The 27542-nt window shown below is 43.6% G+C and overlaps 1 protein-coding gene across 6 annotated transcripts in view; it reads right to left on the bottom strand.

Annotated features, from left to right (window-relative positions):
- EYA2 (EYA transcriptional coactivator and phosphatase 2) overlaps window positions 1-27542 on the bottom strand; it is a 315378-nt gene that overhangs the window by 275861 nt on the left and 11975 nt on the right. Inside the window, exon 1 of one of the 6 annotated variants that reach the window (XM_054467841.2) lies at window positions 17635-17810. The exons of 3 other annotated variants lie outside the window; for them this stretch is intronic. The gene's annotated coding sequence lies outside the window, so the exon portion shown is untranslated. Of the gene's footprint in view, window positions 1-17634; window positions 17811-27542 lie in introns of those variants that run through there. 2 more of the 6 variants (XM_063658977.1, XM_054467840.2) reach the window with 2 other exon arrangements.

Genomic DNA, 27542 nt, shown 5'->3' with positions numbered 1-27542 from the left:
ACGATGGGGCTGGCACAGTGCTAAGTGCCTCAGCGCATTATCTCCTTGAATCTGAGAGAGGAACTCTTCTTACTCCCTGATATGGTTTGGCTGTGTCCCCACCCAAATCTCATCTTGAATTGTAGTTCCCATAATCCCCACGTGTCGTGGGAGGGACTAGGTGGAGATAATTGAATCATGGGGGTGGTTTCCCCCATCCTGTTCTCATGATAGTGAGTTAGTTCTCACAAGATCTGATGGTTTTATAAGAGGCTTCCCCCTTTCCTGGGCACTGATTCTTCTCCTTCCGGCTGCCATATGAAGAAGGATGTGTTTGCTTCCCCTTCTGCCATGATTGTAAGTTTTCTGAGGCCTCCCCAGACATGCTGACCTGTGAGTCAATTAAACCTCTTTCCTTTATAAATTACCCAGTTGGGTATGTCTTTATTGGCAGTGTGAGAACGGAGTAATACACACCCACTCCACAGATGAGAAAACTGAGGCTCCCATGGAGAAGCCACCAAGCGGTGGAATCTGGATTTAAGCCTATGTCCACAGAAAAATCAAAGCCTTTATGCCACTGACTCCTATTTTTTTAAGTGTGAGTTCTGTGGAATATTCATCTTCATGAGGTTAATCCAGCAAATTTGTCAGGGAAAAATGCGGGTGACAGATCCACTGAGCAGACCTGACGTGTGCCCAGCATTAACCGCTGGACAGCTCTTTAGGAACGAGGGAGAGGTCTCGGCTCCTAGGTGGTTTCTTCTGCAGAGTTCTCCTGTCGTCATTTCCTCAAAACGAAGAGGAGGAACGGGACTGAGAAAGCCAAGAAAAAGTAGGACAGCAGAGTGGTAAAGGGGTGGGAGGCCTGGCCTGGCCATGTACCAGCAGGGCCACCTTGGGTATGTTAATTAACCTCAAGTCTCTGTCACATCCTCTCCAAAATGGGCATGATAAAATGGACAGAAGGAGATGATCATACATTCAAACATCTGGCTCAATGCCAGGTCCACACGAGGTGCTCCCGTCTCCTTTCCCAACCTGCTCCTCCCTCCGCCATCCCCATTTCAGCAAAGGGCAGCTCCATCCTCCCAAATGCCCAGCCCAGAGGCCTTGGAGTCACCTTGGACTCCTCTCTTCATATCCTTTCCCAGAGCCAATTCCTCAGCAAATTCCATCAGCTCTATCTTCAAAACATATCTAGAATCCAACTCTTCTCCCTGATCCTACTGCCACCACCCTGGTCCAAGTCACCATCACCCCCCTGTGTGAACAGTCTCTTCACGGTTTTCCTGCCCCACCCTCTGACCCCTGCAGTCTGTTCTCTTGGCAGCCAGAGGGGTTCTGCTCTACTTAAGGCAGATCCTGTCCTTCCTCTGCTCAGATACTATTCCTCCAGGGGCTCCCACCTCACTCAGCTTAGAAGCCAAAAATCTGACCCTGGCCTCAAACACCCTACATTATCTGCCCCTGGCTACTTCCCTAACCACATCTCCTGCCCCTCTCCTCTCACTCAGCTCCAGCCACAATGAACTCCTGGTCATTCCTGAACACACCAGGCACAATCCCACTCAGCGCTTCTGTGTGGGGTCTTCTGCCAGATAGTTTCAGGGAGGCCTTGCCTGCCAGTGATGTGCTGCAGCCAGCCTGTACCAGCCTGCAAGAAACAACTGCTCAATGTGCATGAATGTTGTGAACTCCTTGTTAAAATCACTGTTGGGTAAGTGACCGTGGTGGGAGTATTTACACCACTGTAAGTGGCAGAGGCTACAAATCAGGACCTTTAATTTCCAGAGAACCAGTTTACCAGCATGCCATCACAGTGGCCACCCTATTTTAAATTAAAATTAAAAATACCTCTTCCCTGTTCTACCTCAATGTTTCCCATCAACCTCCCTCCCCTCTACTTACTTTTTCCCCATAGCAATGCCAAGACTCTCTGTCTTACTATTTGCTTTTTTATTGTCTATCTTCTTTCCTCCCTAAACAAAAGCTCCATGAGGGCAAGGACTTGTCAGTTTTGTACATAGCTGCTTGCCAAGTGCCTGGAACAGTGGCTGCCTCATAGAGGTGTTCAATAAATATGTGTTGAATGGATGAATGGCAGCTGTTACAGTTATTATGGGAAACCTTCACAAGGATGGTATTTCAGACACTCGACAGGATTTGTAACACTAGGGGAAGGCCAAAAAGAAAAAAAAGTCTCACCTCATACACAGTACTAGCCTAGGGAAAAATGAGATTCCTCCCTGAACATCCGTGCCTTTGAGTTTCCATGGTAGACCATGGTTAGCAGTTGCGAACATGTAGTAGGCAACATTTTGAAACTCACTAAGCCTCAGCTCACAGAACCAGAGCTGGAGGAGACATAAGAGACATCCAGAGGTCATTTGGTTCTTCTGCTCACTCTCCAACAAGCCCAACCACTGCCCATGCTCCACCTTCTATTTGCAAGATTATTTATTGATACATAACAATTGTATATATTTATGGGGGGTCCATGTGATATTCTGATACATGCATACATGTGTGATGATCAAATCAGGGTATTTAGAATATCCGTCACCTCAAACATTTAACATTGCTTTGTGTTGGGAACATTTCAACCTTCTCTTCCAGCTATTTTGATATAGAACATATTGTTAACTACAGTCACCCTACTGTGCTTTTGAACACTAGAACTTTTCTTTCTATGTAGCTGTATGTTTGTACCCATTAGCCAACTTCTCTTCATCACCCCCACCTTTCCAGCCTCTGGTAACCCTCATTCTACTCTTTACCTCCACGAGATCGAGTTTTCCAGCTCCCACACACAAGTGGGAACATGAGATATTTGTGTTTCTGCATCTGGCTTATTTCACTTAACATAATGACCTCCAGTTCCATCCATGCTACTTTCAAACTTTTTGCAAGTAGCATCCACCATGGCCTCGCTCAGCTAAGAGTTAAGAAATTCTCCAAAGACTCTTTAAAATAGTTTAACCTCTCATTCAACACTGAATTCCTTCTATAACATCTCAAACAGGCAGTCAAACAGCCTCAATGGTTGGCAAGTCCACTTAGGACTAAACAAAAATCAGCCAACTCATAACCTCTACTGCCAATGCTGGGCCTGCCCGGGTGCCATGCAGAAGAACAGCTTTCCTCACTTATGGTAACTCTTTGTACCAACCTGGTGGTGAGCGCCTGGAGCACAGGGACCTATTTACTCCTAGATGATCCATGATGTCCACATGGACATGTTAAATGCCATCCTAGAGTATACAGGGTGGACCTACACACACACACACACACACACACACACACACTCACTCACCTATTTACTCCTAGATGATCCATGATGTCCACATGGACATGTTAAATGCCATCCTAGAGTATACAGGGTGGACCTACACACACACACACACACACACACACACACACACACACACACACACACACACACTCACTCCAGCTCCAAATCTTAATAGTGCCAAAGTTGAGAAACCCTGTGTTACCTGAAGACAGATGCTTTCTCCTTTTTGTAAATACCAAGGACCACCTTGGTTTACACTTCATTTTCATACTTCTAATGGAGATCTAGATATAAGAAAGATTTCTTTTCTGTCTTAAATCTACTCTAGGAGAGCCAACAGCATGGTCCCAATGATAAATGGTAACTAACCTGAACCTTGGTGTTGGAGAGACTATAGGGAAAGGTGAGGACTTGGGTGAACTAACTTATCCACCTAAAAGGGACAGACAGTTCCCAGCCCCAGTCAATTGCGGTCATGTGGAAATGTGGGCACAGTGTTGACAGATCTTGTGATGTTTTAATGGGAGCCAGCAATCTACATTTTTGTGTGAAAGATTCAGATCTTCAAAGTTGGCTCCATTCTATTTTTTAAATGATCTGCAGACCAAACAAAACACATCTTGATTGCCAGTGTGCAAGCTCTGTGTGTACCCGATGTTACTGCCATGCCCCTAGATGAGCATGAGAAAGTTCAATACAGGCAGCAATGGGAGCAAAAGCTCAGAGCAGAAAAAGAAATCCAGGCTGACCATCAGTGGCCTGGGAAAGTGTGCATCGCCTGGGTAACCCTTCTACTCCTGGTGATCCTGATTCATCTCTCACTTATCCTCAAGCCCAGCGCATGTCCTGTGCTTGGCTGGAGTGCCTCAACTTTTATACCAGAGACCATGAAAAGAGATGATGAGATGGTTTGGATGCGTGTCCACACCCAAGTCTCATGTTGAAATGGAATCTCCAGTGTTGTAGCTGGGGTCTGGTAGGAGGTGACTGGATCAAGGGGGATTGGATTTTCCCCTTTGGTGCTATTCTTGTGACAGAGTTCTCGTAAGACCTGGTTTTTACAACAGTGTGGCACCTCCCGCCTCTTTCTCTCTCTTCCTCTTGCTCCACCATGTAAGTCGTGCCTGCTTCCTCTTCATCTCCCACCATGATTGTAAGTTTCCTGAGGCCTCCCCAGAAGCTGAGCAGATGCCAGTATCATGCTTCCTGTACAGCCTGTGGAACTGTGAGCCAATTAAAAGTCTTTTCTTTGCAAATTACCCAGTCTCAGGTATTTCTTTATAGCAGTGCAAGAACAGACAAATACAGATGACCCACCCTTAAGATGAACGTCCTTACTTGAAATAAGTAAGACAAACACCCTTACTTGAAATAAAAGATAATCTTCCAGGCCCATGGGGAAGAGCATGTGGAGGGCAGAATAGTAGCAGGTCTTAAAAATACTGACCTAGTAAGAATGTTTGAGGAGAAAAGTAAAACATGCACACAAAGAGTATAACATCGTGCCTGGAAAAAGCACAAATTTCATAAACAGCACTGTAGTCCAGGAGGAGAGGGGTGGAGAAGGCATACCTATAGGTACAGTTTTGGGGGATATAAGGAACCAGTCCACTCACACTTCCAGAAAATGCTGCCGACTTCACTTTGGAAATCGACCTTTCTCTCACTCCATCCACAGCTCCACAAGTGGCACAGTACAGAATCCTCTTGAACAGAGAGATTGATTAAGAGATGGGCACATGACCTGCATCTGAGCTCTTGAACCAGCTGTACCTGAAACCAGCCCTCCTCGAACTTTTCATTTCCCAAGGCAATAAATTTTCTGTTTTCTTAAACCAACTCAGAAGTAAGTTTTTTGTCACTTACATCTGGAGCAATCTCCACAGCTAAGGTGACCACTGGCTGGGATTTTGCTTAAGCCCAGCTTTGGGGCTGGGGAGGCCGATGATGATTTCAGTATTGTCAATGTAGGCATCTCAGGTCTTAAAAAGCTCCTGGAACTTTCCTTACTCCCTCCCACCTGCACCCCCATTGAATTACTCAACTTTCCAATCTCCTCTTGTAAAAGGCTTCAGAACCCACTTTCCCCCTTTTGTCTGTAGCCATTGGAAACTATCACCCCACTCCTTGCAATGGGAACAACACAAGAAGTTCTTTGCCATTCTAAACAGTGGCTGACAACCATTTATGAGACCTGCAAACATTTCACCACTCTTAAATCAACCCCAGATGACATAATAATCATCATCAAGAAACTAATGGAAACCCGAAGGAGGACAGATTTGGACCATCTTGCCTTTCCCCGTGATGAGCGGAGACCAGGGAACAGTCCTGAGAAAGACATAAAAATGAAGCAAGCTGATTGCTCCTTGGAAGAAGTCTCAGCCTCATCCCCGTGAGATTCAAGTCCTACTTTTTCCTGGAAACAATTTTTAGCATCTCTTGGCATCCTTTCTGGTCAGGAATTGGTAAAAAAAAAAAAAAAGAAAGAAAGAAAAAAAAGGGCAGGAGAGAGGCTTAATGCCTTTTCACTGAAATTTGATTCCCAGGGTCTGTGTCGATGTTTGGGAGAGGGGTTGTACAACATGACCCTGGAGGTATATTTCTGGTGGTTCCTCATAGTGATTTTAAAAGCGGGACATTTCTCTTAAACAATCAGATTTTGAAAAATCAAAACACCTGGCAACACGGAGACCATTCCTGAATGGCACTGGGTGGAGTCCCTGCTATTAGCATACCTACTCCACTAATTCTTACCTGTTTGGGTTCTCTGGGTATCTGCGGTTGCAGTCATTGATTTCAGATTTAGGCTCTATGTACTTTGAAAAATCATTTTTAAATTACGATAATTTTGACTCTGGACATGACTGATTGACGCAGAATGGCAGCTGGATTCTGAGCAAGGCCCTACCTGAACTGGCCTCATCTTCCCCGCCCTCCTTGTTCACTAGCTGCTCCCAACTCAGGACTTTTGTCCTTGCTACCGCTTCTTTCTAGAATGTTCTCCCACATTCCTTCAGCGCTGCATTCCTCTCGCCTCCCCTGGGCATGTTCTCGTCACCTTCTCTTGACTGTTTTCTCCATGGACTTATCATTTGATATTCTGCGTACCTTATATACATATACGTTTATTTTCTCTCTCCTACTTAACTGTGGCTCCACAAGGAAGGAGACTTTGGTCATTTTTGTTCTTGACTGCATTCTCCATGTCCAGAGTAGGTCCTGGCACACAGCAGGTGCTCAATACATATTTTTGAATGAATGAATAAATAAGTGCCATTTCCATACTGAAGGTGCCCACATCATTAAAAAGAAGTCTGCCCTTCAGAGACTAACAGATTCTTCCAGAATGTCTAAAGTCCCCAAACGGTAGCTACCTGAAGAACAGTAAGGAATGTGCCTGGGGCAAGTAACTTTCATTTTCTCCCCTTTCTTTGAGTACTCCTGGGAATGGGTCCAATTCCACAGTACCCTAAGAATTCCACTGTCATTTTATTTAAGTTGTATAACAAATCCGATATAGAAGGTGTCTGCTCCATGGGCTGATGAGATTGGGGCTCAGAGGGCTCTTGTGATCTGCCCAAAGACACACAGCAGGTTGGTGATAGAGGGGACCCCATACCCTCTCCAGGAGCTGCCCAGCCTCAGACAACTCTGTCTCATGGTCCCACACCATAGCCAAGGGCCTGGCCTGGTCTGAGGAGGAAGTCACTTCATTCCGGTTGGCAAGAAATGGCAGGGATTCTTGAAGGATTTCATCCAGAAAATGATTTTGCAACCCACTTACGTTATTTTTTCCATGTGCTGTTCAAGAAAAAATCTACTGGTTCTCAACGGAATGTGGGGTAAAAGGCCACAGAAACTCAGGCTCATTGAGGATGAAGGATGCTATTGAACTGTAAGAATAGATCATAAATAACTGGTTGGTCAGGGGAGTCTCTCCAGTCCACCATGATTGTTTGTGACCTTGCTCCAGGAGGGCTGTGGGTCATGTGGTACAACAGGCCCATGCTTTGGGTCAGACAGACCTGGAATGGAATGCCCCTGGGCAGTCACTCGATCTGTCCAAGTCTCAGTTTCCATATTTGTTAAATGGACACATCTATATCATGGATTTTTTTTTTGAGAGGATTAAATGAGCTTTGTGAAAGTGTCTGTCACACAATAACTCCTGAGAGCCATTTTTATGTCTCCTTCTTCCCTCCTCCATTCTCCTCCCTGAATATTTAGATTTTTTTTTTTTTTTATAACTCTCAGAGGCATACCTGTATACTTTAATTTTTCAAAGTCCCAGAACTCAGGGCAAGTTTCATTCATTAGATAACAGCAGAAGATTAAAACATCCATGGGGAGAGCTAACCCTTCCAGACTCCCACCACCACATTATGCAGTAGGTGGACTGTCTCTATTTTGTGAATAGGGAAACTGAGGCAGAACTAGGACTTGAACCTAGGAATTTGGGCTCCCCATTCTGGACTCCCAGTGATACGCTCTGCCATCTGTAAAACCTGGTGAAGACTACAATGTTACAACTTAGACTAGGTCTGCTTGTATAGCATATCAGATCTGGAAGGTTCTGAGTGGGCACCATTCAAAGCCAGGGTTAGGAGGGGCCATGTGTCTTTGGCAGGATTGAGTAGCAGGAGAAAAATGAGAAATGTTTTGTTTTTCTTTTCCAATTCATTAAGGCTTGTTGAGGGGAGCAAGAACCTCATTTTTTTCCTTCCCATTGCTTCCCTTTTATTTTAGGGGGAACGTGCATTTCAAAGACTGCTGAATAGCAGCGTTGAAGTCTCAAGTTCAATCACAATGTCCCTATTGTGGCTGGGGGACTCCCTGGCCTTTAAGCTTGGGTTATAAAAATTTGGTCTGAGCCCAAAGTCTGGCTTTAATAGAATATTTTAATTTTTTTTAATGAATATTATTGTAAATCTGTTTGGCAGTTTTAAAATGTGTTCTTTTATTTTCAAATTAAAATTTACTAATGTTCAGTGCTTTCTTGGGGGTGGGGGTACAGCAAGAAATGGGGGTGATAATAATACAAGCTACCATTTATTGAGTGCTTACTATGTGCCAAACACCCTGCTCTGTGCTCTGTGTGTGCCAGCCACTCTTTTAAGCCTCCCAACCACCCCAGGAACAGTAACTGCTGTCTCCGATGTCTGGGACGTTAAGAGGGTCAGACCCCTGCCGGACCTGGCAGTCCGTGAGTGATGGACTGACTTAGGCTCAGACCAGATCTGTCTGAGTCCAGGGCCCGTGCTATCGACCACTGCCCAACATTCTCTTGATACCTAAAAGGACTCAACTGATCAACAGCTTATAGATACCGCATTGATCCAGTGTGCGGTTCCCCATAATCTCAATAGCTAGCTTATTGAACATTGAATGGAGGCAGGCAGTGAGTGTAGCAAAGCTAACTGTTTTCCATGTATCACCTCATTTATATTCTCACAATGGCACTACGAAAGTTATTTTATTATTGTTGTTACTATTATTATTACCATCCCAAAGAGTCTAAGTAATTTGCTTCGGGTCAAATTCATAAATAATAATAATAACTGTAGCTGACACTGATATAATTCATACCACTTGCCAGCCGTAGTTCCAAACACTTCATGTTTATTAACTCAATCTCCACGACAGCTTTCTGAGGAAGGTGCATTATTATTCACCCTGCTTTACAGACGAAGAAACTGAGGCACCGAAAAGTCTGGTAACTTACCCCCAAGTTAAACGCAGGAGTAGGTTAACACGGAGGGGAAGTGTAACCTGAGCAGCCTGGCTCCTGGACTCAAGCTCTTAATCTCGAGGCTGAAAGTCAGTACCTAGGCTGAGGTTCGGGAAGTCTGATTCTCTACATTCCTCCTCATTCTGCACAATGCATTGAGGGAAGCAGAGAGTTGCTGTCGGCTGAGTGAGCCTGGGGCACTGGTAAGTCCCATATGCCTAGTGCGGTTTCAGGTGCAGAAGCCGAGGCACTGCTCTTACTGAACCAGGCACAGCTTCTGTGGGTGAGGGTCTACAGACTGAGGTGTTGCCTCCATTCTGCTGCTCAAACATTAGAAAGCTCAAAAAGTCATGTCAACACCCTCTGCACCCTCAGGAAAGAAGAGGCCATAGGATACTGGTGAGAACACATTGGGATCCTCCTACCGGAGATGCTGGATTTGGTCCTTCTCACCTCTGGCTCTCCAGTAAATAGCCCAGAACACAGCTAAATAACTGTTGTTCAGTAAATGGATGAAGGAATGAAGGCACTTGTAATTTTCCCCTATCACTGTGCAATGTGTCAAGCACATCGGAGGCACTTGATAAATAATAAATCATTGCAATAGTATATGAAATGTCCCAAGTGCATGTTATTTCTGGTCTACAAGGATTGTCTTGTCATATTGCAATAGCTTAGAGGTCAGAAAACTTTTTCTGTAAAGGGCCAGATAGTGAATATTTAGGTTTTGCAGGCCATATGGTCTTTGTAGTACGGCTGTTCAACTCTGCGGTTATAGGGCAAGAGCAGCTGTAGGCAATGGCTTAGGCCACTAACTGCAGTGATGCTACTACCATTTCCATAGATCCAGCTTCAAACATTCATTCATTTCTACAAGGGCAGATTCAAAGTCTTGTGAGAATCTGCTGGCGTCTCTTACTTTCTCAACCTGATTTTTGTACCTAACCATCGATAAATATCCATAAGGCAATGCAAGTGGAAAATGACTTTAAAATCTAGCTCTCCAGGGCAGACAGATGGAGAAAGGGAAGTTCTTGTTATACCAAGGGAGCAGGCTGGACATCCTAGTGGTTAGGAATCAAAACTGGGTTTAATCCTGGCTCTGGCATAAGCCAGACAGGTTACTTTCCAGACTCAGTTTCCACATCTGTAAAATAGAAATAATAATAACAGCACGTTCCATCTACTGCCATTTGGAGACAAAACATATGAAGTATTTCCACAGCACAATGCCTGGGACATAATAAATATTCAATAAATAATAAGTGTTCAATAAAACCTGTGATTCCCAAACAAGTCTTACAATTCTGTCTTTTCTTAAAAACAAAAGAAAATCCCCAAAACTAATTCACTAAAAATAAGCACAAAGGAATGACAGCAAGGCTACAGGAAGACATTTCCAAAATCGGGTTCCTCAAGGTGCCCCGGCGGTCCCAAGGTGTTAGAAAAATTGTCCACTCTAGATCAAACCTCTAGCAATCCCCCAACCTCTCTGTGCTTCCACCTCAAAAAAAGCCTGATTCTATGTCCTTTTATCAGTTTGTCTTTCTTGTGGGTGCCTGAGCAATGCTGAGACATTTTGAGCATTTTAGACATTTGCTGAGCTTAAGGCATTCTTTCTCCCCTCCTACCCGCCCTTCTCTCCACACCCCAGCCATTAACTCCTCCAGGGAGTATGGTCTATTCAGCAAGAGGAGAGCACTGGACAGCTTGGGCCCATCACAGACCGGAGGTGAATCATCTTCGGGGCTCCATTCTTTTTCATGTCTGGACGGGGTTAAAACTCTGTTGACAACACAGGCACAAGTCACAACTTGTTATACCACATGACACCTTCCGAGCAGCGGAGGCTTCCCTCTACTCTAGGAGTCACACAAAAGGCCAGAGGTGCACGATTCTCCTCGGGGCTCCTTCCTCTCCGCTCCCTTCCCAACCAAGAAGGACACGCAGAACTTTGCTGGAGAGATCAATGTTTCTAGAACACCCTGAAACAAAAGTCCTGATATGTGCAAATAATACACACCCACAAAAGAAAATAACCTCTTTGCGCTGACACCCTGCCTCTCTAAAGAGGACGTTTTCTTCCTACTTGGAATTTCCATCAGCACCTGGGTTGGTACCAAACTCAGGACGCGGTGGACACGCTCTCTGACTCTGTATTTCAGGAAGCTGCCAATCAATAAAGATTTAAAGGTGTGTACTTATACCTTGCATCTTAAATGCTAGAAAACATAGTGGGAACAAAAAATTGTTTTGGAAACCATGAATACCTTAACCACAAAGTGACTATAGGAAGGGAATGGGAGGTGAAGAAACTGACCAGAAGGAACATTTTCATTTCATTTTATTTTCAGCTTCTGACTTCCGCATATCCGAATACCAGGTAGGAAACATCTGCTTTGGAGTAAGAGAAGGCCCCAGTACCTGCTTTTTCTCCAGAACCGTGAGAGGGAGCCATGGGGAGGCGACCAGAATTTCAGCCTTCCTATCTTCCTTTACCACAAGGACGCCTTGAGGACCCAAGTCAAACTGAGATCTTTCAACCATGGGGCTCAGAAACTCACTTTCTGTGTTCACTTCAACCAAACACGTCTAACAGGCAGGAATTTAGAGTTGGCCAAGGTAACAAGAACTAGTGGTTTTCACCCTGTTTTGGTGACCTTCATAGGGCTTATTTATGCACTTCAAGCTCATGACCTAATACATGTTGGTTTGGCTTCTCTTCTCATAATAGCAGCCTGTAAAAAGCTTTTGAGAATTCCCCGTGTTTTCTCATTTTGGGTCAAGAAAATAAAATCGATATCTAAGTAACCTTAAAAAAAGGCCTGCACAATCTAAAAATTTGGAATGTTTCCACTAGGACTAAGGATATCTCTGAAAGCCTCAAAGATCATCAAAATGAAGTCCAACATTTGCCGTTTTTAAGGTGAGATACTTGGTAACGGAGTATGAGAGAACTGGCTAAGGGGGCTTTTTGACATAAGTCAAACAATGACATTTAAAACTCACGTAAAAGCAATTACTGTGTGGAATTTTTCTGTGTTTTTCTCATTTCTTAAACAGAAGTGTATATGTTTTCAGCATAGCTTCTTGCTGTAATTTTCTTTCTTGACAAACCCACATCTTACCATGAAACCCAAAGTATGCACGCTGCAGAAACAATAATGGTTGAAACAGACCTGGCTGTCTCTGGCATGATTTTTCTTTACAAAATTAAAATGTCTTTTGGCTAATACATGTGTATTTCAGTTATGAAAGGCCATTCTTGGGAGATGAATAGAAAAGAAAGGGGAACTGACAGATTTAGCTGATGCGAGACAAAAGTAAGTTGCCATATACAGTAGTCAAACCCTCCAGTTCCTCATTCTTTGGGGAAAAATATGTTGATTTTATCACTTTTCCTTTAGTTACATTAGCAGAGAGTTGACAATTCTCCTCTGAATGACTGCAAGTAGATACGTTCGTATCTATTACATCTGGGAACACAGACTTTTAAAAAATGTAACTTTACTAGATACTCAAAATGAAAAAAGAAGAAGAAAGTGCAATGCCATTGAAATTACACACATTTTCATGTTACTGACACAACACTATTGATACCAAATGACAAAAGAGTTTCTAACCTCTATTACATACTTTGTTCATTTTTGAAGATGTTTAAATTGGCATTGCGGCACATCTAAGTTCCTGTTTTAGATTTCTGCGTATATCTGAATGCAGAGGCAGACTTTTAAAAAATGCACGAGCAGGCACAACTGTGTTCTGACTACTATCATCCAAAGGTGATGACAACGCTGACGAAGCCCCTGGATCCTGCCAAATTTTGTCCCAAAGACGCGTCTCTCAGCCCCCACTGACCCGCAGCCTGCTGGTTCCAGATTCAGGCAACCAGTGGCCTCCCTTAACGTTCAAAGAGGCAAAGATAAATCATTCCAGCTACCTAACTCTCGGCACCACCTGTTCCAAATTATTCTTTGCTCTCCAAATGTTTAAAATCTAACCCCGAAACAACACCCACCCATAGCGATCCAGCACCTTCCGGTAAACTTGACTTGGGCTGTGCCTACCGTAATGTTTTAGGGCCTCTCCACTGCCGGTAAATTTATTGACTCTTTTTAGGACCCGAAATGCGTAGTGTTAGTATCGAAGGAATAAATCAAATTAGCCCTTAAATAAACCGTCATTTTCCTTTACAGAACCATACCCAACCGGCTAAGGGTCATGGCTCACAGAGGTTTATATTTGTGTTTCTAAATATTTAACATGATTTTGTTTCCCCATTTCAAACGACAGTGGCAAAAAACGTCACGGCAGGTTCAGAAAATAACTGCGTTCTGCGCATTTAAAACCATCCAAATTCAGAGTCTTCCTCCAAAGGAAATGATAGCAGAAATGTTTTGAGCCAAAGCTTGTATTGCACATGGGTAAGGCATATTTTGCAGAGAAGCAAAAGCCTAGATTTCATTTTCACTCAGTCTGGCCCTGTGTCGGTCATTTGACCTGCGACTCAGTTTCCTTGTTAACAAAGTTGAAATAATGATAATAATACTCAAGGGGTTGCGGCAAGAATCCACTTTAAAAACACATGTGAAGAGCTGACTGCAGGCCTGGTATACCAGTTCTCAATAAACAGCAGCTATTTTCGTCATTACTATTAAACAGAAGGATACAATTTGCAAGTCAGAGAAATGACAAAGGAACCCAATAGGATGAAAATGAACAAGAAGAAATATGCACTAAAAATAAATGTATAAGCCTGTGGCTTCCTTCATGCCTTTTCCTCTAAATACACCTGGCAGGTACCTTGAAACTGATTTTAAAGCACACGCCTTAAAGAACAAGGTCCTGCCCCTCTAATTCATTTACAATAACACAAGTGGGTCTGCAGCCTCAGTTACTGTCACTTCAAGTATTTACCACCTGATGGAGGGGGTATCCTCCTCCGACTAGAAAAGGGTGTTAGTCAAACACCATTAGGCCAGTTACGATCTTCAAACAGTGAAAACGAAGCATTGTCTCCAGCGAAATCTCTGCTAATTGTTTTCTTACCAGAATCTTCTTTTTGTTTTGTATGTTTAGGACTGTTTGAACTGCCACAAATGATAGTGGGGAGAAGTGGGCCATTCAGGAAGCTGTTATGATATTGGGGGATGGATATCAGGGAAGAGGGTTGGGAGTGAGTGAGGAATTGTGGTGTGTATGCATGTGTGTGTTTTCTGTCAACAGGCTGTGTTTTCTTAACTCTGGGATTAATTATTTGTAAAGAGATTCCTTTTGAGCAGAGTCTACCAACTCCTTTTTCAGAACAGTTAGCTAAAAAAACAAAAACAACCAAAAAAAAAAAAAAAACCCAAAAACCCAAAAAACCCGGTTCCTTCCACCAACAAAACCCAGTCTTAGTAACAGTCAGAAAGTCCAGGCTTTGGAGGTAACAGACTAACCAACTCCTTCACCCTCACAAACCTCACAGATAAGGGGAACCACATCATTAGGCGAATTCTCCCTTTATCAAAAGTCTCTGGGGGAGCAGGTTCTCCTCTCTCCCATGGAATTTATGTCAGGCCAGGCAGTCTTTCTTTTCATCTTGTGCCCAGGTGGGAAGCAGTTAAGTTTTTTACCCTGCCCTGCACGTGACACCAATCCTTCTCCCCAAGCCTTTGCACACACACACACAGCATACACCCAAGACCTGAAGACACTGCCTAATACTTATAATTTATTCTCCCCCAAGCATCTTTGTGTGAAGGAGGCCTGCCCAGCAAAGACAAAACTCTACCCCAGTCGCAACTTCCACTCCTCCACACTGAGATCATGTGAGTGGATATTTAGGAAAGGCATGTGTCTAAAGAAGGCACTTCCACTCCCTTCATTTTCTCCTGACAGCCACAGGCTCTCTTCTCTCTCTGCCCAGAAAGGCATCTGTCATAAGCGGCTGGGAACCTCACTTATTCACCATTACGGCCTGCGATTTTATTATACAAGGAGTTTACTGCTGGCCTAATTAGTTTCAAACTGGGCATTCCAGCTGAGGACACCTAAAAAACATCTGGTGGAAAGAGAGAGAATGAGTCCTCACTCTGAGCTGGTTACGGTTCGATTTCTGCATAACTCTGGTCTCTTGCGCCCGATGCAAGTTGTCTTTGGAAAAGTAACTGAAAAAATAAGGAAACGGTTTCTTCTTTGTGGGAAAGGAGTCATCTTGTCACGGAGGATCCAACAACGTCTTAAAGTGGACGTGCTTGGACTGTGTATATTTTTTCACAAACGGCTGGGGTCTCCATAGCTAGCTCACCCTAATTCAAAATGTACTTAGCTACACCACAGAGCCTTTTTGCTGAGGGCTTTTCCATTCTCCCAACAGCAGCTAGCATTTTATCAATTTATCCATCTGGAACAAGGTTTGCAATCTCTTACATGCAATTTAAAGCAGAAGTAATACTGCATATTCGAAACAGCGTGTCTTGGGCGTTTTTGCCAAATGGTAATCCTATAACAAGTCAACAAATCATACCTCTTTATGATGTGTTTAATGCAACACAAAAGACATGAAAAGAAGATTCTAAAACTTACGTGATGAAAACTTTTAAAAAAATCCTAAAGTATTGAGATACACATCTTTTCATTTTATTTTATATTTCCTTTAGTTTTTTTTGATAATGGGGAAGTGATTTATGTGTTTATAGAGTATTCTTATACACATGGTCACTACACCAGGTGAGCTATTTTAAGACAGAAAAGAAAAATGCCAATTCCTTTCAGATAAAATAGTGAATAATATTGTGAAGCTAAAGTTACAAGAGAATGGGGACATATAAACTGCTTTAAAGTAAAAAAAAGTTCAGGCTCTTTTGGATCTAACCACATTGGTCTTTTCACAATGGCAAAAGTTAAGAGTTCCCTACGAAGGCAAGGAGATTTTTTTTAATACAAACACAATTTAATGCTTAGTCAAAAGTAAGATTCAAACCACTATCATTTGTTATTTGTTATATAAATTATAGAAGAACTTACCCAAGTGTGAGAGTGTCTAAATGCAAAGATATGTAAAGGATGAAGGGGCTTAAGGTGATGAAGAAAGAAAAGTGGAAAAAATAAACATTTATTTATCGAGTAAAATTGTGAAAGATTCTTTCACAAAGATTATTTTGAAAAAGAGGTTCTCTCTCTCCTCCCACTCTTTCTCTGTGTATCTCTTTTTTTTTTTTTTTTGTAAGCAGGATGGTTATATGTGTATCTTAGTTGGTAACAAATGGGTCATAGTCTGGTAAGGTGCTTACTAGTTTATCTATTATGGTCACAGACATTTCACTCAATCAAGAAACGGCTCATGAAATTAATAGATTCGGTTTGAAATACAATTGTCCACTGGTTATAATTTCCTTTGTAAGGGATCTCCCTAACGCAAACATAATTCAGTGCTCAAATTCTTACATGATGTTTGTAAATCATCCTCCTGCCCCTCCGCCCTCGCTAACAGCTAGACTCCGATGTTCACCTCTTCCACTGCACCTCGTAATTAAAAGGTACTTCTTACCGGGGTGATTTATACCTCCACGTTATATTTTAAAAAGTAATTAAAGATTACATAGCATTTCAGGGAAGGGGAAAGAAAAGAAAAGGGTACCATAAAAACGCAGCATCGGTCTTACTTTTTAAAAAGAATTCAGACCGCTGCAGGGTGCACGCTGTCACCTCTCAGCCTCGGCTTCGGGGAAGCAGGAACCTCGCACTGCAAAAGGCGCTTCCAGTTCAACAGCTGAGAAAAGCGCACTGAGGATTTTGCGATAGGAGTACGTTCACCAGTCACGCTTTCCTAGTATTCTTTGAGCTTATAAACTATTTATTGGGGGTGGAGGGGGGGAGGGAGGCAGGAATATATTGAAGGAGCTTGGGCCAGCACGGCCGTTTAACCTCCAGACTTCATGACTAAAAAACAATTCCATTTCCCACTTTCTCCCATTACAACGAAAACCTTGCCGCCTTCTAAACACCCTTCGGATGTAAACTTTTCTAAGTTTCAACTCTACCCGCAGCAGGCGCCAGGATTCGCTGCCCCGGTTCAAAGCCCCAGACCTGAACCAGAGCGGGCCGAGCGCAAACGGACTTTTGAAAAGAAATATATCAATAGCTACAAGGCAAAGGCTCAGCGGGCCGTTCCAGCCCCATGCCGGGATTCCAGCGGTTGGCTCTGCTTCTTGGTTACCCCATAAACACTACCTGAGGGCTTGAGTTTGCGAACTGGGGGAGCGCCCCTTATCGCGAACCGCCGGGACCATAAATCGAACAAAACGCCAAGGACCCAGCCGTGTCTACACCGCCTGCGCGCCATGCACTTGTCCCGCGCGCGGGAGAGCAAACTTCAGGGTCGTTGCCCCAAAGCGCATGGGGAAACTGGGGCCCCGAGCCTGGGAGAGCCTTTCCCGAGGGGAGCTCTGCTGCTGTCCCCTCTGCCCTTGTGCCTTCCTGGCCCTGGGAGGCCCGTGCGCCCCAGAACGTCCCGACAGCTGCGGAGGCCCCGCTCGGCGAGTGCCGGAAAGAGGCGCAGGGCGAGAGGGTCCCGGTGAACAACTACCCCCGCCCGGCGAATCCCGGCGGGCGGCCTGGGGTGGGCGCCGCGGGCGGTACTCACCGCGCGCAGTGGAGAGGGCGCCCCGACGCGGTGCGGGCGGGCGGGCCGGTGCGGGTCCGACGAGGCCGGGCTGACTGCGGCGGGCACGTTGCTGTCTCTGCCGTTGCCGCTGCCTCCGCCTCCTGGGCTGCCGCGGCTGCTGCCTGCGCAGGGAGGACCGGCCCCCTCCCCTCCCTGGGCCGGGCCCTCCCTCTGCCCCCGCCCGGGTCCCCGCGCCGCTGCGTGGGCGCGTGGGGGCGCCGAGGCGCGACGCTGGGCTCCGCGGGCGCACACACCCGGCGGCTGGACGCGGGGCGCGGGGCTCTGGCCCTGCAGCTGCCGCCGCGCCGCTTCCTGAGCCTGCAGCCGAGCAGAGCGCGCTCACTCTCGCCGGTCCTGGAGGCCAGGGCCCAGCCTCCTCCCCACCCACCGACACCCCGCACCTCCTCCCTCCCCGGGGCAGCACATCCTCCCTGCAACCCAGGCATGACCCCTGTGAAAGGAACGACGCCTCGGAGAGGACCTCAATAGTGACACTAACATTCGTTCACTCATTCATTCATTCAAAATATATTGAGCATCTACTGTGCCAGGTACCACTCCTGAGAGACTCAGCTAGAACGAGACAGACTAGTTTTCTGCCCTCCCGGAACTTGCATTCACATGGAGAGACAAAACATAAACGAATAACCAAGTAAAGAAGCAAGATAGTTTCAGAAAGTTACAGTTACAGGGAGAAAAAAATATATGTATCTGCTGTTGGGGAGTGGAGGAGAGGCGGTAATTTTAGCTAGAGCAGTCAGGGAAGACCTCTGAGGAGGTGACATTTGAATTATGAGGAAGTGCCATTGGTGTGGTATTTAGGTGAGAACGGTTCAGGGGTCTCCCCTATGTTTCACCCATTTTACAGCCAAGGAAACTGAGGTCTCAAGAGCTTAACTGGTTTAGTGAAAGTGAGAGGTATAGCCCCCTCCACCTACATGCCCAAATCAAGGCACCCCACTTACTCCATCCTCTCATAGCCACCCCCCTTTTAGTCTCCCTGGCAATGAACTGTGTTAATTGGAGTCTATGCAGGCTTTCCTACCCCGTCACCCACTCTGTAATGTCTATGAATTCCACCGTGGGACACCCAGGATGCTTCAATCCAAAAGCAATTATCAACCACTGTCATTTCTTAAGTGCAGTAAAAGACAGGGCACCCAGGTGAATTTGAATTTCAGAGAAACGAAGAATCAGTTGCAGTATATGTCTTATGCGATAGGTTGTAGGTACTTATATTTAAAAAGTATTTCTTGTTTCTCCGAAATTCCAGTTTAACCGGGTGTCCTATATTTTTATTTGCAACCTTAAGCTCATCCAATGCCCAACTCTTCCTTATCTCATGTAATCCCCAAGAGAGACCCCAAGGTAGTTGCTGTCAGCACACTCATTTCACAAATGAGCAGGTCCAAGCTCAAAGAAGGCAGAAAGTGGCTGAGCCAGGAATGAAATTCAGGCCTGGCTGACTCCAAAGTCCTTGCTCTTGAGCTGTAACAGTCTTCAGTTCCAGTTGTAAGGTTACAGGAGCTGATGAAGGTTAAGTTCTTGGGCCCCTGACTTGCTTGGACCCTTTTCTAAGGGGACTTAGAAAAGTGTTCAGAGGGTTGCTTGTTGATGTAAAGTTTACAAAAGTCCTTTGCTTTGGACATTTGGCTGCAGGCAGCAGACACCGTTGTCTTTCCACTCCGATTCCCCACCCCCAACTTGCCCTTGAGTAGGGTGGTGTCGGGTGGCTGCTGGCATTTTGGAGGAAAGTTGAGTTGGGAATTTTGTGATGTTTGTGGTAATTTTCAGCTTCTTAAAATTTGAGTTTGTTGAGATTTCTTTTCTTAATTTAAAGAAATAATCATTTTCTTATCTAATCTTGGACTCATAATTTTGTACTCTTTTTCTTGAATAGGGGCTGCAAATTGTACATGTATCAGGCCTCACCATTCCTGGACCCACCTCTGGTCATAGCTTACTCCGCTTTCTACTCCCCAAACTTCAGACAGAAGCAAATGTATTCAGTAAACATGGTTGTTCTCTTCCTTGGGCCTGCCGTGGTAGGCTTGGAGATGGCTCTGCTTCTGGCTTCTAGAGGCAGAATGTACATGTGTACTTGGCCTTGATTTTCTCATCACTAAAGTGAAAATAACAGTACTCATCTTATACTATTATTGTGAAAATTCACTGAGCTTATGCTCATAAAACACTTTCTACTATGACTGCAGCTGGCACTAGCAATTGCTCAACAAATATTATTACTGTACACACAGCTTCACTTGCCATAGTATCTTTGCTAAGTGCTCCAAGCCATTATAAATTGAGCATCTTAATGACCTCCAGAGGTGTTTAATTTGTCTTGGCCTGTGGACCTTAATTTTGTTTTTCCTAAAAGAATAGACTGGAATAGGAAATATCAAGTGAATTGTATGCAGTAAGAATATATAGACATACCTATACATATATAGTCACATATATACATATGATCCCCTATATATAGTTACATGTATATGTATGGTCCCCAATTTATGATGGTTTCACTTAATGATTTTTTTGACTTTATGATGATGTGAAAGTGATGTGTGTTCAGTAGAAACCACAATTGAGATACCCATACAACCATTCTATTTTTCACTTTCAGCAAAATATTTGATAAATCTCGTGAGATATTCAAAACTGTATTATAAAATAGGCTTTGTGTTAGATGATTTGCTCAACTGCGAGGTAATGCAAGTGTTCTGAGTGCATTTAAGGTAGGTTAGGCTGAGCTATGATGTTCAGTAGGTTAGGCATATTAAATGCATTTTGAACTTTGGATATTTTCAATTTACAATGGAGAGATATATATGTAAATATGTTTACATATACATATACATATATACATATATATACACACATATATCTGTATCTATATCTATATCCATATCCATATCTATATCTTTGACCGAGATGTGAAATATTTCTTCCTGTGGCTCATGGGGAAAAATCTGGAACACTTGTTAACCAAAGGTACCCTATAGAATGCAAAGGGTTAATCTATTTCCTTCATACCATTTTACTCCTTCCCCAGAATCTGGCCCATTATTTCATAAATTACAGACACACCCCAACGCCCCTGAGAGATAAGCAGGAGGCAGGTGCTTATTAATTTTATTTTTCCTTCCCTTAGCACTGTGATTCTCAACTCTGGGTGCACAGAATCTCCAGGGAGAGCTTTTAAAAATCCCCATGCTGAGGCCCCATCCTAGACCAATTAAACCAGACTCTGGGGTGGAACTGTGGCATCTGCCTTTTTTTTTTTTTTTTTTTTTTTGAGAAGGAGCCTTACTCTGTCGCCCAGGCTGGAGTGCAATGGTATCATCTTGGCTCACTGCAACCTTCGCCTCCTGGGTTCAAGCAATTCTCCTGCCTCAGCCTCCCAAGTAGCTGGGATTACAGGCATGTGCCACCATGCCCGGCTAAGTTTTGTATTTTTAGTGGAGACAAGGTTTCTTCATGTTGGCCAGGCTGCTCTTGAACTCCTGACCTCAGGTGACCCACCCATCTTGGCCTCCCAAAGTGCTAGGATTACAGGTGTGAGCCACTGCACTTGGCCGGCATCATCCTTTTTTAAAGCTCCCTAGGCGATTCCAATATACAGCAGAGGAAGAGAATCCCCATCTTTGGGAGAGTGAGACCTCGACCACAGAGTCACAGCAGATGAGCAGAAGCTGATAGGACTTAAGACCCCCAATCCTTATTCAAGACCCTGAAAATTCAGCCACCTTCCTATATAGAAGCACCCCCTTTCTGTCTCTTTCTTCCCTTGCTATCTCCTTGTTAAGTATTTGTCCTCATTTGATAACAACCAGTAAAATAATCCCAAACAAAATTTTAAAGTGCTAACCCATAAAGCAGATTCTTTGTGGTGTAGTCCACAGTCATGCCTACCTTAGAGTAAAACACATTTCCCCATCTCCAGTCTTCCAAGTAAATGCCCTCTAAAGCCAGAAAAACACATTAATTTTGAAAACTATGAACCTCACAATATATCCAATGTGTGTATATTCATTTTGTAGGATATGTATATACATATCCTACAAACACACATGTGAATTCTACGTGACAAATCATGCCTTTTTTCTAAACATATTCCTTTCCCACCTGCAAAGATCACCTCTACGGAAAAAGCATTCAATTTTTTAGAATACATTCACTTAAACCTTGGCTCTTTCCAAAAAGGATTTGAAGCAACATATAAAACCATATATATGGCAGCAGAATAAAGAAAACAAGAAAAGCAGATAACAGGGAAACAGGAAAGAAAACAAAAGAAAGTCAAGGTAAGGTTTGCACACAAAATGTGAGCTAGAAGGTCCTGGACACTTGTCAGTGGAGAACTGAGAATTAGATGCTGAGCTTCCAGGCAGCCAGTGCAAGGACAGAAATGTGATCAATTACATCAGTGGCTTTCAAACTTTCCTCTGTTTAAAATCTAGCATGTATAGATTTTACATCTCACCCCTTTCTCCTGTAGGTATGTGAAAAGGTCTTGAAGGAACCCCCAAAGCTCTGCAGAGTCAAGATTAAGAATCATGGATTTCAAAGTGCTCCATAGTGTTCATGATTCCTTTTTTTTTTTTTTTTTTTCCTGAGGCAGAGTTTCACTCTTTTTACCCAGGCTGGAGTGCAGTGATGCAATCTCAGCTCACCGCAACCTCCGCCTCCTGGGATCAAGCAACTCTCTGCCTCAGCCTCCCGAGTACCTGGGATTACAGGCATGTGTCACCATGCCCAGTTAATTTTTGTATTTTTTGTACAGCCAGGGTTTCTCCACGTTGGTCAGGCTGGTCTCGAACTCCCAACCTCAGGTGATCTGCCTGTCTCGGCCTCCCAAAGTGCTGGGATTACAGGCGTGAGCCACTGTGCCCAGCCAATGTTCATGATTCTTATCCTCTATGAGAAAGAAACCAAATGACTTGGGCAAATCAGAGTTTTGCCTGATATTGATACAGGAGAGAAATTTTCTCATGGGTGTTTACAAAAAAGGCAGTATATGATACCGTGTGTATGTGGGGATGGGTAGGGGCTTTTTGCAAACATTAAAAAAAAAAAGAGAGAGAGAGACAGAGAGAGAGAAATCTCACATCCTTCCTAACCCAAGAAGACAAATACAGGGATGCTTCAAATGTCTCTTCAGTAAGTAGTTTTCCAATAAAATGACTTTGTTTTTAATACTCAAACTTCATAGAAGGCACATTTCTCACAATTATCAGATGAATATTTACAAAGAAAAACTGATATTTGTGTCCCCCAAATTAGAGTCAGCATCTCCATCAAAACACCATGCAGGAAAAGCAGCATGTCAACTACCATTGAGAGAACATCAGAATCACATTTAGAAAAGTGCACTAAGAAGCAACGAAAGGGACATGCAATCAGATGTGGCCATGTTGCCACAGACAAACCAATTATTTGTTGAAAACTTTCCTGATGATTTGGTTATCAGGAAGCTATGTTTGAAACATTTTACTGCTTTGATACTTACTGGTAGACGTGTGCTGTGGTTTGAATGTGTCCCCTCCAAAATTCAGGAGTTGAAACTTAATGGCCAATGTGATGGAATTAAGAAGTGAGTCCTGGCCGGGCACGGTGGCTCACGCCTGTAATCCCAGCACTTTGGGAGGCCGAGGTGGGCGCATCACCAGGTCAGGAGATCGAGACCATCCTGGCTAATATGGTGAAACCCCATCTCTACTAAAAAATACAAAAATTAGCCAGACGTGGTGGCGGGCGCCAGTAGTCCCAGCTACTCGGGAGGCTGAGGCGGGAGAATGGGGTGAACCCAGGAGGCGGAGCTTGCAGTGAGCCGAGATTGTGCCACTGCACTCCAGCCTGGGCGACAGAGCAAGACTCCGTCTCAAAAAAAAAAAAAAAAAAAAAAAGTGAGTCCTTGAAGAGGTGATTAGGTCATGAGGGTTCCTCCCTTGTGAATGAGATTCAAGTCCTTCTTAAATAGAGGCTTGCTTCCTCTTCTCCTTTGGAGGACACACCAACAAGGCACCATGTTGCAAGCAAACAGCAGCTCTCACCAGACTACCAAACCTGCCGGCACCTTGATCTTGAACTTTTCATCCTCCAGAACCATAAGAAATAAGTTTCTGTTCTTTATGAAATACCAGAATCTCAGGTATTTTGTTATGGCAGAGCAAACAGACTAAGACAGCATTTTAAGTGCTTAGTTCTATTTTAAGAGAGTGAGCTGAGATCTTGCCACTGCACTCCAGCCTGGGCAACAGAGTGAGACTCTGTCTCAAAAAAAAAAAAAAAAAAAAGATAAATTAGACTTCATCAAAGTTAAAAACTTTTTTGCTGCAGAGAACATTATCAAGAAAGTGGGCCAGCACTTGGGGAGGCCAAGGCGGGAGGATCTCTTGAGCCCAGGATCTTGAAGAGGTGATTAGGCCATGAGGATTGGGGTGTTGGGGGCTTGGGTTGACCTGTCATGCATTATAATGTTTCCCATTTAAAACAATGGGAAATCAACTCTTGGGTGCGTTTTCTGGCAGAGCATCAGAATTTCAGGATCACCAATGTTCGGTGGGAGAGGTTTATTCACTCATGTGAAGAGGGACCTTTGAGACACCCAGGCATGCTGCTCCTTCTGCCTGCACCACCTCTTCCTGACATAGTCCTGTGGTTTTCACCCTCACTCCATTCAGGTCTCTGCTCAAATGCCTTTACCTCAGAGAGGCCCTGACCACCCTGTTTAAAACAGCATTCTCCTCTAACTGTTCTTCCTCTGTGACCGCCTCACCCAGCTCCGCGCTGGCCCTCTCAGCTAAGCACAAGATCTCTACACCTCCTGGCCATTTCCTTCCAAGATCTGTCACTTTTTGCATTCTCTTTTCCCCGGAGAGTAAAAGCAAATAGAATGAAGCCGGAAGGCTTTTTAATACATTTGACTTGTCTTTTTGCTGGCTTTTAGCTGGATATAATGTCTTGGATGGTGAATGGAGTCAACTGATCTCAGCGTGCATCAGTGGAATTATCTCGGAAGCAAGGACTGAGAGACATCAGAGATCCCCAGAACCCAAACAGATATTGTTCTAAATTCTAGAAGATTTTGTGGTCCTGAAGCTGTAAGGAGTACCTGAAGAGACTATAGGAGTCCCTCAAGGTCAGAGGTCTAGAGACCTTTTGAGAGTGGGACACTTCTGAGTGCGAAAGGAGCATTAATAACAAAGCATAAACTAAGATTGTCCCCAGCAAACTGGGACAGATGGCCTCTCTGCCTGGAATCACCTTTGCAAAATTATGACTGAGGCAGTGAAAGAGATGTAACTTAACCATCTTGCTTCTAACCTCCAATTCTGTTATAAGGAATCTCTATTATAAGGAATCTATCATTATAACAGAATCTATAACAGATATAAGAAAATGTCTCTGATATATGTGGTGGGTTTCTGCCAATCTATGGCTTGCCTTTTATTTTCTCAATTTTGTCTTTTGAAGAACAAAAGTTTTAAATTTTGATATCGTCCAGTTTATCAATATTTTATTTCATGGTTTGTACTTTTTGTGTTCGAAGAAACCTTTGCCTACCCCAAGGTTGCAATGGTTTCTTCTTATGTTTTCTTCTATAAGTTTTATATATATATATATATATATTTTTTTTTTTGAGACAGAGTCTGGCTCTTTTGCCCAGGCTGGAGTGCAGTGGCGTGATCTCGGCTCACTGCAATCTCTGCCTCCTGGGCTCCCAGGTTCAAGCGATTCTCCTGCCTCAGCCTCCTGAGTAGCTGAGATTACACCTACACATATTATATACACACATATAAAGAATCTATATTATAAAGAATCTATCCATATAACAAAATCTATAACAGATATATGAAGATGTGTCTGATACATGTGTTGTACATGTTCTGAGTATCAAAGACATGTGATGTATCAGACATATCTTCTGAATCTATAAGGAATCTATAACAGATCTATGAGGAACTTTTACAACTCAACAATTAAGAAGACAATTAACTCAATTTTTAAAATGGGCAAAGATTTCAAACCAGCACTTCAAAAAGATGATATACAAATGGTCAATAGGCACATAAAGAAATGCTCAACATTAATAATCAAGGAAATGCAAATTAAACTCTAATAAAATGCCACCATGTATTCAATATATTGGCTAACAAAAAGATTGACCAGACCAAGTGCTGGCAAGATGTAGAGTAACTAGAACTCTCATTCATTGCTGGTGGGAATGTCAAATGGTGTAACCACTTTGCAAAACAGTTTGGCAGTTTCTTAAAAAGTTACACATCCCTCTGTCATCTGACACACCTATTTGACGCCCAAGAGGAAGGAAAACACAAATCCACACAAAGACTTGACTTGTATATGATTGTTAATAGCAAGTTTGTTTGTAACAGCCCAAATCTAGAAACAGCCTAAATGTCAATCAGCAGGTAAATGAATAAACAAATTGTGGCATATCCATACAATAGATGACTATTAAATTATAAAAAAGAATGAACTATTGATACACATATAACACGGATGGATGTCAAAACCATGATGTTGAGTGAAAAAGGCAGAACCTTCCCTACCAAAAAAGAATCATGATTCCATTTATGTAAATTTTTTTTTTTTTTTTTGAGACAAGATCTCACTCTGTCATCCAGGCTGGAGTGCAGTGGCGTGATCTCAGGATCTGAGCTCACTGCAGCCTCTGCCTTTTGGGTTCCAGCAATTCTCCCACCTCAGCCTCCCGAGTAGCAGGGGCTACAGGCTTGCGCCACCACACCTGGCTAATTTTTGTATGTTTTGTAGAGACAGGTTTCACTATGTTGGCAAGGCTGGTCTTGAATGTCTGACAGCAGGAGATCTGTTCACCTCAGCCTCCCAAAGTGCTGGGATTACATGTGTGAGCCACCGCGCCTGGCCCATTTATGTAAACTTCTTAAACATGTAAACTAATGTAGAGTGACACAAAGCAAATCAATGGTTACCTGTGGGTGGGAGTGAAGGGAAGAATGGATTACAGAGGGGCACAGAGAAACCGGTGGGGGTGACGGAAAAATCCAGTGTCTTGATCGTGGTGATGGTTTCATGGTGTATGTGTCAAAAATTACAACAAATTTAACACTTTAAGTATTTCCAGTTTATTGTACTTCAATTATATGGTGAATACAAATATGAAAATATTGTGATGTGGCCATGTGAGTTTCTTCATTAATGCATTAAATAACAGGATCTAGCAGCAAGCTAATTTTAAAGTTAGTGCTGCCTAGAAAAGGTATTTTGAGATACAACAACCATAATGTGATATAAAAATCATCTGTAATCCCAGTACTTTGAGAGGCCGAGGCGGGTGGATTACCTGAGGTCAGGAGTTGGAGGACAGCTTGGCCAATGTGGCAAAACTCTAGCTCTACAAAAAATAAAAAAAAAAAAAAAATAGCTGGACATGGTGGCACACACCTGTAATTCCAGGTACTCGGGAAGCTGAGGCAGGAGAATCGCTTGAACCTGGGAGGTGGAGGTTGCAGCGAGCCGAGATTGCGCCCCTGCACTCCAGCCTGGGCGACAGAGCAAGACTCCGTCTCAAAAACAAACAAACAAACAAAGGAAACAAAACAAAAACCTATCATTTCTATTGGTGACAGAGTCACAGGTCCTGCTAACACAATTGTGGTTTGTTGTTTGTGTTCATATGTGAAGAGCATGCCAAATTTCAGTTAGAGGTTGGTGAGAATAGAGATACTTTTTTTCCATCCAAGTTCACGAACCCCTTAATTCTATTCACAAACCCCAGGTTAAAAAGTCTAGTTGGAAGCAACCTTGAGTACCCAGAAATATGATAATCTCCCAGGAGGGAAGCATCTTTAAACTCCAGGAATATTTAAAGTTATTTATAG

The sequence above is a fragment of the Pongo pygmaeus genome, chromosome 21, assembly GCF_028885625.2.
Source record: "Pongo pygmaeus isolate AG05252 chromosome 21, NHGRI_mPonPyg2-v2.0_pri, whole genome shotgun sequence".
NCBI classification, from domain to species: domain Eukaryota; kingdom Metazoa; phylum Chordata; class Mammalia; order Primates; family Hominidae; genus Pongo; species Pongo pygmaeus.
Note: the sequence above shows the minus strand (reverse complement) of the source record. Positions and strands in the feature narration are given on the sequence as shown.